This window comes from Botryllus schlosseri, chromosome 13 (assembly GCF_051294905.1).
Source record: "Botryllus schlosseri isolate E-star chromosome 13, Bs_hap1, whole genome shotgun sequence".
Lineage (NCBI taxonomy): Eukaryota > Metazoa > Chordata > Ascidiacea > Stolidobranchia > Styelidae > Botryllus > Botryllus schlosseri.
This window is the reverse complement of record NC_137248.1, coordinates 18680745-18694227: the sequence shown is the minus strand read 5'-3', so window position 1 is coordinate 18694227 and position 13483 is coordinate 18680745. Positions and strand designations below refer to the sequence as shown.

The window sequence follows — 13483 nt, the reverse complement described above, 5'->3', positions numbered from 1 at the left end:
CATCAAAGGGATAACATATTGCCAATGGTGGTTGTCATACCTACCTGCTTAGATATCTAAATAAGCAACGAAACGCAAGCTACGACCTTTTAATATTTTACCAGTTCTCATACCAGTTTGATAGTTTGTTCGTAGTGTCCTATATGGTGTGGATACAGGAAAATCTCACGGCCCAAAGAAATTGGTCTACGTCAAACTTTCCATTCGGTCAAAGGCAATTTGACGGTAATTTTTGACCGGCTTGTTCAGCATTATATTTGATAAAACGGGTATCAATGGAAAGCTATCACGGAACTGATTTCGAAAATATAAATTTTATTCTGTTCATGGCCCTGGAACTCTCCCAAATAAGCCTCGAATGTTGCATTGTAAGTGAGTTTGGTATGGGTACGCGACCATGTCGTCTGAGCAGCTCAGGAGCAAATGCGCACGAGACTGAGAGTGTGAATGCTCATTGCTCAATCGCTTGCGCAACAATGGCCAATATGCTTGCAGCTTGCGATGCTCCTCACCTGCTCCCAGACGTCATTGCTGCGTCACAATACCAAACTCACTTACAATCCAACATTCAACTCTTATTTTTGGGAGCTCCATGACCACGAGCAGAATAAATTTATATTTTCGCAATCAGTACCGCGGTAGCTTTCGATTTATACCCACTTTTATCAAATTTCGTGATCGGCAAGCCGGTCAAAAATTACCGTCAAATTGCCTTTGATCAAATGGAAAGTGTGACATACAGCAATTTCACTCAGCCGCAAGGTTTGCTTGTGTCCATACCATATAGGACACCATGGGTTGTTGCGTGCGTGGTTGTACCAAGTAACGGAATTCCGAGTCACAAAAGTCCTTCTCTGATTGTAACGTTTGACGCGACGAGTACGAGTCCGAGAAATTCTGCAGAAGGTCGCGCCCAAGTCCAAATCACAATTTTCAGTCACGAATCCTCAATGGGTCATGTTTTACGATCATAAGCAAGTAATGTCACGTAACTGCGTGGTAACTTTTGAAAGTGATGTATTAGTGAAGTTCGATGAGTAGTTTCAGGCATTTGGAGTAGTTTTACAGCGAATTTAAAGTTCTCAAATTTAAAAAAATGGAGTTAAATATTGTCGAATACTTCGAAATCGAAAATGCTGTCACGGGCCGCACAAAATGGTCTCGCGGGCCGCGTGTTTGAGACCTCTGATCTAACCCGACCAGGGATTGAAACCACGAGCTACCGATCATGAAGTCGGACGCTAAACCATCCTGTAGTTGTGAAGTGGAATAAATGCCAATAACGGCATTCATCCGAATTATTGTGAACGGTTTGTGTAAATCGTAACTTGGATAGATAAGCGACGGGGCCTATACCGTGCATCAATCACGAGGTTGAGAGATCAAACCATTGAAACATGCTGGTTAACACGAAAACCAAAATGACTCTAATGGATATATATCTCAAATCAGTGTGATTTCTACAGTTCTCTTTCAAAAACTAGCTAAGAAATACGAGGCTTCGCCTTGAAAAGTGTCCATAACTGCGTGATATATATCGCGGAACTGCATAAGAGCTAATTAATATTCGAAATGAAAACGGAGTGTTAGAAGGACAGAGAACCGATTTCAATTCGAGATCTCACTATGCGCACACACTGAACACGATGTGCCACCAAATCAGTCAAAGTTCGATTACTGATCGTGCCTAGTTGTCTACAGCCAATGATGGCTTTGACGGGCGTGTGACCTCGAATCACAGGAACCAGATGTGGGTTTTGACCTCCATCAATCCCGTGACATTTGCGCAGCAGGCTCTTGGAGGTCGTTAGGAGCCACCGATCTCGTACTTGGCAATGGTAGGTGTCCGATTAAAATACTACAATGAGTAGTTTGGGCTCCTTCCTATCTTGTCATTTCGTCGCAATCTTGTGTTGTTTCAGCGAAAAGTAAGTTAGTTAGTCACAAAACATGACTATATTGGAAGTTTAGCGGAAATTGAATAACGGCTGCAAGTAGATAAAAACCATTCGAGAACTTCGGAAAAGTAAGCAGAATATACTCCATTAATGACCACTTTGCATGGTACTGATACAGTTCTTACCGGTTTAATTACTTTTTTGTATTCCCAAATCATCCAACTTGGTGGGCTGGTGGCATATAAATAAATTCCATCCCATATATATCACAAGCCAGTGGTAATCACTGGAGAAGCGTCCAAGTTCTTTCTTCTAGTTACTGAGATATAATATAGTTATATATTTGTCTGAGCTGCAGCAAAGTAGACACGGACCCGCGGATGAATAAACACTGCATTAACCAGTGCATATTCCGTAACTGTGAATCTATGGTAACAGAGTGAAAAGTCGGATCTTCATTCAATTCAAACTCCGGACGTTTATGAATGCATTTAAAACAAACAAAAACTTATGTATCCATGTCAGGGGCGGGCAACTTCTCCAGTAGGCGGGCCGGATATAGAAAATTAAGTAGGCTACTTGGAGGGCCGGATTGTTCAATCGATGCATTATTCGCCCAATTATCCACATATACAAAGAATAAATCGTATTTTATGAATGTATTTTAATGACAGCAATATCACTTCAAAGCCATTTCTTGCCGGTAATAACGAATACAATGTGGATGTGAGAACAGCTTTGTTAGACAGGGGGCGTCTTGTGTGTGTCTCTCTGTCTCATCAATTACCACACGGTGCAATTCTTAATTAGGATTTCAAGGCGTTCGGTAAGCCTGGTGCCCTAAATTTACCAAAATATTAATTCATTCGGGTTGAGTACATCGTCAATGCCGATAACGCAAGTCTTCTCGCTTCTACGAAGATTACTGCGTACACACGTATACAATAACATACAGTCACTAAAATTTGTCGTAGTAAGCAAGCAGCGAGAAATCTCGGCAGACTGGGGCCGGGGCCTACATTATCATGTAAGATAGGAAACTGTCCGCGTGCCGTATGTTGCCCGTTCCTTATCTAAACCAATATCAGTCATTTCTTCATGTTGGCCCCACCATCCTGCGCAGGAACAGTTGGTGTTGTTGATTATGCTTGTTAGTGGGTTACAATGCCAGTAGATTCATTCGTCATATCCTGAAAGTCATATACATATATAAAAGGGTTCGCAAACAGTACAAATCTATAAACTCCAACGTACGGATTCGTCTTGAGAAAACATCAGCGAGTCAGTTTCATGCCGGCCGTCCTCCCATACATGCTTTTCCATGGTAGCATTCCGATGTGTATGAGTTACGTAAGTTAAGTAACAGATAAGGCTGCGCAATACTGAGACACTTGATGACTCACCCGGTATACTTATCTTTTGATTCTGATCGCATATACAAAGACCACGTATTTCACCATTACATAACGAGTGGCTTGGGATGTTATGTAAAGTCTAATAAATGATCATTTGGAATGAACAAGTAAATGTAACACCATTGGATATGAACGGGAAAGCATAAACAAGCCGAAATTTCGATTTTTTGTATTCATATCATGTACGTACCGTAAAATATGTGACACTAATTGACGTAATTGTTAAAATATTTACTTTTACACCGATAGCATTGGCTGGGAATGAAACAAAGACATCCGTTATAATCACCGCTGCATTTAAAACTACAATCATTCAAAAGCGAACATGATTGAAACATGGCCCTTGTCTGAAACACGTTTTCTCAGGCCATGGCGTCATCATCTTCAGCTGTAACGTCACAGTTGAGGGGCATTGACAATTGTAAATAGGGGTAATATACCTTCTTCAACGAAATAGTCTTCCGTTGCCTGCCTTAATCTGAAATAAAATGTCTTCGAAGAGGTTTACATCAGTGACTGTCGTACTTTCCACAAAGGCCCCATTTTATGACAGTGAAAATTTCCGTGATCCCTCATCGTAATTTCAAAGAATGCAACCAAATTGCTATCGATAGCAACGGAGAATTGAATGTTACGGGGTCTCACGACTGTTGATGAGAGAATTCTCAGATATGAAATTCGGACTATACGCAGATCAGCAAGTATCAATTGGAGGTTCAAGCAAACTCAATTTATCCTCCGACGCTTGAATTAGAACAGATAACAGCCATAAAATCGGCAATTAGCAAATATGTAGTGGATAATCCGATTACGTGGCAACAGATTTCGCACCGTCGGGAGCGACCGTTCATTATTCACCTTGTAATCGGCTTTATTAAATATCCGTCAACATAGTCTGTACCAATAATAAAAGGTTGTGTGTAATACAAAATTGGTGCATTGAGTCGGTGTGTTTGCGAGATACGTGAAAAATTTCATGGAAAGTTGGTTATCAGCAGGACCGTAACTGCCGCGCCCCAAATACCCATTTGATCTTGATTGACGGGTAGGCCAGAACTTCCCAAGAAAAGAATACGCATGATTTGTAAAAATGTTCCTGTCCTGGCACCTAAAGCACACAAGACAAATGCCAACTCGTAGAGAAAAATTATTGGCTTGTGAAGAAATACCAATTTGAAATCGTGTGTGTCTTTTAGTTTAGTACGTTTTTGAGATTGCAAATTCTTTTGACATAGCAGACAGGAATTACGAAATAACATCATGCAACGAAGTCATTATAACAACGGGTCCACCCAAAGCTGTTACACTATTATGTACGGGCAATACAGAGATGATAAAAGATTATTAGCACTATATATGCAATTCACGATCATATTGTCCGATGAATTATTGAATTTTTTGCGCTTCGCTCTATAGGCGATATGACTTGACTCACTAAAAGTGGAACAGATCTCGTCTCTCGTCGTTATTCTGATTTGGAGTACTACCGATTCGATATATTATGGAGAGTGGGTGTGATGTAAAAGCCTTCAATGAACTTGAAAAAGGTAGAAGAACATTGGCGGGGTCATGGTATTCATATCACACTAACGTAGAGAGTTCACGTCAATCAGGTGATAATGTGGGGTTGCTAAAATGGGAAAGAAGAAATACGACGACACTTCAGTTGTGGAAGATGCTTTCTAGAAACACCAAGATTAAGAAAAGATTATTCACGGGATCGGGATCAGTAAAATAGGTTAAAATCACGGATTCCAGAATCCAGATTTTCCATGCTTGCAATGCTAATATCACCTGATTGCAAATGCAAATTTGCTGTTCATGGCTTTTGGAAAATATACCCATAAACTGATGGTCAAGGCGGACATACTCGTCAATCGTGACGTCTGCGGCGGTCGATCGTGTCAATGCGACCGTACTTAAATAAACATGAGGCCATCCCCGTTGATCTCTTATATTCAAATTGAAGCCGTATTGACAGCACTCACTGAAGATATTGTGATCAATGTTGTTACATTCAACAGCACTTATATTGTAACGAAATAAGTAGGTGTCGGTACTTTTGACTAAGGTAACTTGATTCCAGTGTTCGGGGATGAAGTACAACAATACTACACCAAGTAATTCAGCTTGTTTTGCCATGGATTACCAATCACATATGCACTCAACCCCACAATGAATTTTTAAAACGACAGCTATACTATACCCACATCCACACAAGAGAATAGCTGGGGTGCTCACAACCTATCCCGTGACACGTTTTCATAATATATCACATTCACGATGTTACAAACAACTCCGTCACAAAGTTAGGTCAGTACCTTTAAAATGTCAGTCACCTGGCTTCCGCACTATTATGAATATGTACGTACGTACGTACGAACGACTGAACGTACATCGTACATTCATTGTGAATATATTTTATAAGTTTGAGGACTTTCCGTGTGCCCCTTATATCAAGAGTCAGCGGCATACGGATAAGCAATTAAGCATTTACACCTGCGGTTTTTTACTTTTACCAAACCGTGGAATACCTACTCTAATCTGCAAGTCATTGCAAATCGTTGTGACTTCTGCTTGTTCCTACTGATATACTGATCGGACCTAACTGCCTGCCACCAATCGTCACGGAGACGGGCGTATTATCACAAATCATATGTCTCAGTTAAGTATGTTTCTTGATCTCCATGGAACCTCAGGGACTAGCGCAAGAAACCCCGGTAAAGAACCACTGATATAAACGAAGATTCACATAAAATCCATTGTTAGTCCCCACTTGACTAAATTGCATTTCATTTGAATATTTGTCTGCATGTCTTTAATGGTGCCGTTATGGTGAGGAAATGATCAAGCTAGTAGAAAGCCCGAAAGAAATGTTTGTTTCGCGGTATTTAGCTTGTACTGATATAGATTCGCTAATTTCAAGTTATTGTCCGGCATTACATATCATTCCAGCGATGCGTCCCTCGTTATGTAATACCGAAATACATGGTCACTCGACAAGGATCCTGTGATAAGTATACCGGACGTACCGTTAAGTGATTTACAAGGGTCTGATTTGGGTTAAAATAGCTCTCGTCTGTTTGAAGCAACCCGATCTGTTACGTAACTCCATTATTCACGCCAGGTGGATACCATTATAACATACGAACGTCAGAGCATTCATTACTGGTCTGCTGGAGTACGACAGGAGATGAGCAGCATACAAAAGATAATTCATGTACCATCTCGTTCACTGTGCGCTGTGATGTGGATAACTATTTGAAATAGGTTCCTTGACATTCGTCGTCACTTGTCAGCTTGCGTTTCAATGAATTTTTTAAATATCCGGCTTGAGTTGAATGACGTTCAGATTTTGAAGGGCTTCAGGGGCGAGTCTAGTCGTTTGAACAGACCACGAAACGACTCCAGGAATATAATTTCCCAATTAGGTGATGGGCAATCAATGGCTAATCAATAATAGTAAATTTCTATGCATGAATACTTTCGGGAAATTACTCCAGGAGTATTGTTGTTGCGGAGTATACTTGCTATTTCGTTAGACAGCCGAATCAATCTCATAACGCAACTTATTCACCCGAACCCTCGTGGAATTAACGTGGATTATGATTTCAGATGTATTTTACACTTCATAAAATCTTCGGGACTGGAAAAATTTGCATGATTATTACATATTGTGGTTAATTAAAGGATTTCCCTACCCAGAGTCATATCGGCCACACCATGTCCAATACCGTTAAGTTCATTTATTGCTGTTTCATGGGCCAATGTTGTTTTCTTTGGGGTTGGTCAAATCAATAAATACCTCTCTCTTTCTTTTGCGTTATATTATCGAGCTGTCACACTCGATTGAAGATTAGTTTAAAAGTTCATTGATCGATAGACTTTTTCGCATGTTTTTGCATAAGCTTTCAAACTCAGACTATTTGCGTTTGTATTCACGGTTTACGTGCACAAGCAAATCGGAAAATTAATTTATTTTATACAATCATGAAACTCCCATCAACCAGTATGTCGATCAAAATTCAGGCGTTGTACTCCACGTCTAGTTTATCCGTGTTGCAGGGTCCAATTAATTTAAAAGTTTGGTACTGTTGGAATGTAGTGTGCAGTATTTAGTAGCCTGACATCGATGTGTGCTTTTGCAGGAATTCCCCGTATATACACACACTCCACGTCATAATTGAAATTATGGCTCATACATATTCGATGCAGTTTCAGTGCGTCTGGCCGCACCAGAAAAAAACGAAAAGCGTGGTAACTTAGTTCGGGGCAAAACCACCACAACAACCTTCATTGTACTCTGATGTGTTATGTAATGCCGCCCTGTCGCCCGCGGTTGCAGAATTTGTTCTCTCCAGGATCAGATTCATCTGCGTGCCATGTACATGAATTTTCCTGAATTTGTTTGCGTCCGTGGCATACAAGAACTGTTTGTTGTTGACAGTGTTGTAATATATGGTGTTTGACTACTATGGCCTTTCACACCAGGTCTAAAGAGTCTGATAAATCTATTATCGTAAGATAACGAATTCAGCTCGGCCTACTGGTAGAAAAATCCGTGGATATGATTACAGTTTTGTGAGCTGAAACGGTATTCCTAGATTCGCCGCTGTCGTCTTTATGTGATCGTGGGGGTTGAATAGCGTTTGCAATCAGTTAAAAGGTGCTTGGCCGTTACCTCGATGTCGCACGTATCGCATAAACCCGTGTGGTGAGTTGCCATCCGATTCAGTGAATGAGCCAGTGGAGTCTACAGTGGCCTGTTTGCAATCTTATCAGATCGATGAGAATATTCGCGAGGATATGCTGCAGCTTGACATGATTGTTTGCGAAGCGAATATCTCACGATATTGCGGATTATCATCTGATTCCTTGAATTCATCATTCTATCTTTCCTCACAGTATTTGATGGACTGCGATCTTAGTTCCTTGATTTACAGCGATATTTGTTCGAACTCGTGAGCTGGGGCTGGACATAGGCTACTTCACTCCTGGCTATAGCTGCACCGTCTGCTCGTTTTGACCCAATCCACTGTGTAGAGCAGTGGTCGGGAACCTATTGCTCGCGAGCCATATATGGCTCTTTTGGGTATAATATATGGCTCTTTGACAAATATTGATTTTTGTACTTAATTTATCAATGTTGCAGCAACTTGATGACTTCTTGGTATATTTTCCTGGAACCAGAATAGTTATGCTCGTGGCTGTAAAAACATTACTCTGAGAGGTCAAGACAGTGGCGTATTCAGTGTTAGGGGCTCGGGCACCCTTTTCAAAATCGCAAAATTCATGTTGCTTTCGCGCCGGCGACCAATCGTCACTCGCGAGTTCGACGCACCCTACGTCGCACGCTTTGAGATCTCGGATTTGCACGCTACGTTGATTGATCAAATGATCAGAGAGAATGCCGCGCATCGCGGCGCCTGTATTGTCATACAGACTTCAAATAAGCATTGACTTTCTGATCTACAGCGAGAAAGGAACGAATTCAAATTACAAACGACGCCATAGCTTTTAGTGTCCACTGTCCATGTTCTTGATTAGTAAGTAGCTTTGTAAGTACCGGTGTTAAAATGTAGGGGAGATGTGGTACCGATGGATCACTGGGACCGAAAACACTTGAAAAATTCTCCAGGATAATTCCATGATTACACTCGGGGAATTTGTCTACAATTACATGCTGACAGAATCTTTCCTTACATGCAGAAAAATTCGACCTGCGTAAGTTATGGGGTCCGTGACGAATGATTTACGTTGTAGGGGGTGTAAAGTAAATTTGGATCGACATTTGCATTTTTCTATATTACCTTTCAGACTAACAAACCCTCCTTAATTTTTGATGTGAAGTATAGGGCTTGTATCAGGGTATATAATGGCACATATTTTTTGAATCAATACCATCCGTGAGTGGACTATTTTCAAGTTAACAACAATATTTATGGGGTGGGGGACCTATGGTACCATAGCCAAATCAAGAAAAATAGATGGACCAACCAATCACTTAACAACAGAAACGCGCCTACACATATATAGGCCGTAAATCATAGTTGCCTGTGGTGTTTTATCGCTATTACGAGGTATTTGAAAGTCAAAATATCGATTTGCGGGTAATATGTATGTGGCATTAATTTTGTCAGTTTATGCGTAAATCCAAAAATGATTTTAGGCCAACATTTGAGTTGATATAATCTATTTTATTCTTGAAGGTCGCGACGAAACATTCTTCATTGGCTTGCTGTAGCTTAGCTTATAGCACACAACAAAACAAGTTAACAAATTTGAGTTTTTGAGCGTATGTCTCATAGGTCCCATGGTCGTGTGCCTTTGGACCCACCGGTTGGGGACCGATGACACGTTCGAGCAACAAATTTTAAACGTTTATAAATATTTTTTGAAAAGGCGGATATTCATGTCAATGTCCGCGATAGGTAGAGCTTGTATCGAAGTGTTGAGACAGCAAAAGATCTGCTATTCTCGGCTGAAGATTTGAGGGCCAGAGATCATTTTGCAATTTTTGATCCATCGGTACCACATCTCCCCTAGGCGTGTTGCGCAAAATGATGTTCGAATATTTTGAGAATTGAGAAGTCGATTAATATTTATATTTTCGGAACCAGTGCGGCAGTTGCATTCGATGGTTACTAATTATTATTATCAATTTCAAGCTATTTATGATGTATTGCGCTATCATAGGTTAGGCTTAATATGTGTCCTCATCCTCACCTAAGTGGCCCGTGTGAGCTTCTCGTGTGCCTTACTTCCCTTTCGAGCTTTATTTTCGAACAATAAATATGAAAATTGTGTAATCTTGGAAGTAAAATGTTTAAAATCTGGTCATTCATATGCATCGATAGAAAATACAGATGCAATTCCTCACTTGCCTTCTCAATTTCGTTATCAAAGTCAGAGAGCGCGCTTATCTGGCATTCAGCCTACCGGACTGCAGATTTTTCGCAAAAGCTAGTATCGGTATGTGTAATTTTTTAATTAATTTTTCACGGTGATGGATAACAAAATTTCGTAATATTTATCTCGATGACGGATTATGATACCGTACCAAGTTTCAAGGCTGTGACTCAGTAAGTACAGTATTAATATCATGCGTCATGTCATTTTAGTAGAACATGCAGTATCATGTGATGGAATCTTCGTGCTTATATACAATTGCTGATCACTCTTTCCTGTTTAAAGACAATATAGATATAACTTAACTTAAAACCGAAATACGAGCCGACCAGACGCGATGCGACAACTCGTAGGTCTACTTGGGGTTCTTATAGTCCTGCAGTACTTCATCTGTCCTATTTACGGGGATGGTTCAACTCAAAAAAGTAAGTTGATCAAACTTGGCGTGTGAAGCATACGTAGGCTACTGCAAAATTGACCATCTATCAGTGTTGAAAATGTAATATTGGCTTGCCACAACTCTCTGAAATCAGATTTAACATAACGCGAATTATGGCCATTCTGCTATGTACTTCAATGCATCTGATCATGGATTAAGATTCTTGTCGTCGTAATTGTGACCTTTGATGTCATCACACAGTATGCAAGAAAGCAGCGAAGTATTTTGTGGTACCCATACAATCAACATCTTATGTCATTTTTGCTGTTTGGATAAGCAGCCGAATAAGTGTGGTCGCCCGCAAAACGTGCAGGGACATCTCTCACCGGTGCCAAGTAATGCTTGTCAGAGTTGTTTCCAGTTGTTATCAATAAGTTTATCGAATATGTCGAGTCCTGTAATGTGCTGCGGTATTAATTCTATTGGCAATGTTACAATTTATTACGGCTACAGTTACAGTTACAGTTACAGTTTATGGATTGCTTAACAATATAAAATTTTCCAGGTATCAAGGCGTATCGGTGGATTGAAAATCATTGTGCTACAGTTTATTGCACACGGGCCGGTAATCGTAGCGACTGCAAGAAACAATTCCGAAAGAGACGTAAGCGCAAGCGTGAGTATCCAATGTAGCTATACTGACTGCATAACTATATATGAGAAAATAAAATCACTAATATCTTTGCCCCAGCCCATCTGGCTCTTATATTTCGAATCGATGTTGCAGCCGGACTTGTTCCCGGAAACTATACATTATCTCTGATCGATTGGTCGAGTGGACCATCAAAAACCGAACCATAAGCAGACCAAGGCCGAAGCCAATATGTTCCGATCTCAAAATGTCGAACATTGCCGCTTCCAGTACAAGTAGCTTTCTGAACTACCTCCAAAATTAGATCTATGTCTTCTACGGGATTACCTAATTGGGAAAATTTGTCGTCGAAATACAAACTTATTTTTCCAGTTTGCAGGATGTGTTTGAAACATTTTTGTTCAACCCACAAGAAAACAAACTCACCATTCCTGTATGGGAAGTAATTGAAATTCGATCAGTACCGGAGCAAACATTCCCGAGCTAGCATTCAATACCATACCCGGATGATGGACAACTCATTTCGTTGTTGACATGAAATGGACTTGAGATGAGCCTATGCATATACGCGAGTGCAATCTGTGCAGTCTAGTTAACTGCTGCATGCACATGTCGATTTGCTCATGCGAAGGAATGGGGATGCAAAGTAACTGGAAGCAATTCGAAGAGAGACCTGAGGCAAAATTATATGTTGTTTTGCTGGGCTCCGTACACATTTTTAGTATGTTGCCAAATATAAAGATCAATAAAAATATTACAACTCAAGTGAATGGCTAATGTCTATTGGTAGCTCAAAAAGGATCCTAAAGTGTGGCATCCTTCGAAATGGCAACGTCTGAAGTGCAGTAACAATTGTACAATGCACACTCATAGTTAGTATTCGTGATGACACAGAAACATTGAATTTCTTTAATATCACAAGTACGATTGGATCATATATGTCAGCTTTGAAATATTGTGTATTGGTCAGAGAATAAGGATGCACAAGTAACCCTGATACAAATGTGCCACTGCACTGCCATATGTTTTTGTCAGACAGCAGACATTCAAAAAGCAAAAATGTTTCAATAATTCCCCGGAAAACCTTGGCATAGTCAGCAATGGGTCAGAAGAATGTATCCACCAATATCTGAAGATGATTGGGTAAGATACCAGAATAGATTGGAACTTACATATCCAAAAGCAACTTACTTGTAATGCTGCCACAAGCCACAAAAGTACGTATAATACTGGTTTAGATTGTATTGCCGAGAGCGCCATTTGATAAAAATTGGTATCAATCGATCGAGAACAATTTATCCGATTTTGCTTTCGTCAAGTAGGGCTGGCAAAGTCGAGTACCTGACTGATTCGATTCTGAATTACGTATTGGTATTATGCTCCGCGTCGAGTCAAATGTTCGAGTGTCGCTCATTTTGACGCCATAACACAGTGGTTCCCAACCTTTTTCGTCTTGTGCCCCCCTTGGGCGATATTTGAGCTAAAATCCCCGCCCTATGAAAAAGTTGCCTGTGACTAAAAAAATGCGCTTTTTAACGCGCAACCATGTGTTGACTGAGCAATTAATGGCCCAACATATTCAGATATGTCCGAACAATAGCGAATACGGACCGCACAATACTTTGGTAAAGTACAGTCAAATTTGACCTGTTTTTCACCGATCGGGTAGCCGCTGACGAAAAATGAATCACCAAGTCCCCTTGCTATGGGTTTGAGTTGAATCGATGAATTTGGTACGGTATGTTTTTCACGTTAGCCTATATGTAGACTTAAAAAGTTAAACAATTTCACTAGCGGCCTTGTGCTGAATTCGGCTTGACGTTTTTTTTGGTCGAGAGGCCGTCGCGGACCCAACGAAATCGTCTCGTGAGCCTCACTTTATCCGGGGGTGTAATAGCTACGGAAGGCATTTAAACATCTAGCTTGAAATCCGCCAAAGAAACATACAATTGTAAAGAACTAATCTCTACTTAACAGTTCTATACCATAAAAATCTAAAAAACCTTGTGAACCCAGTGTATCTTCCGATGCAATGCCAAAGCCAGATTTCCCCCGAAAAAGTTACGCCAGATTGCTCCCACTGGGAACCACTGCCATAACAGAACGTCAAATATCACAGTTCAAATATATAGGCCTAACTTTTATGCCACAACAAAGTATATAATGCCTTTTATCCGTCACATCATAGTGTCCTATATGGTGTGGACACAGCGAGACTGAACCGCTCACT

General features: G+C 40.5%; 1 long non-coding RNA gene across 1 annotated transcript; it reads left to right on the top strand.

Annotated features, from left to right (window-relative positions):
* Positions 1 to 8997: 8997 nt before the first annotated feature.
* LOC145453551 (uncharacterized) lies at positions 8998 to 12002 on the top strand. The gene is made up of 3 exons (XR_013919816.1): positions 8998 to 10647; positions 11167 to 11277; positions 11626 to 12002. It is a non-coding gene; the product is annotated as an uncharacterized LOC145453551 (long non-coding RNA).
* The last annotated feature ends 1481 nt before the right edge of the window (positions 12003 to 13483 follow it).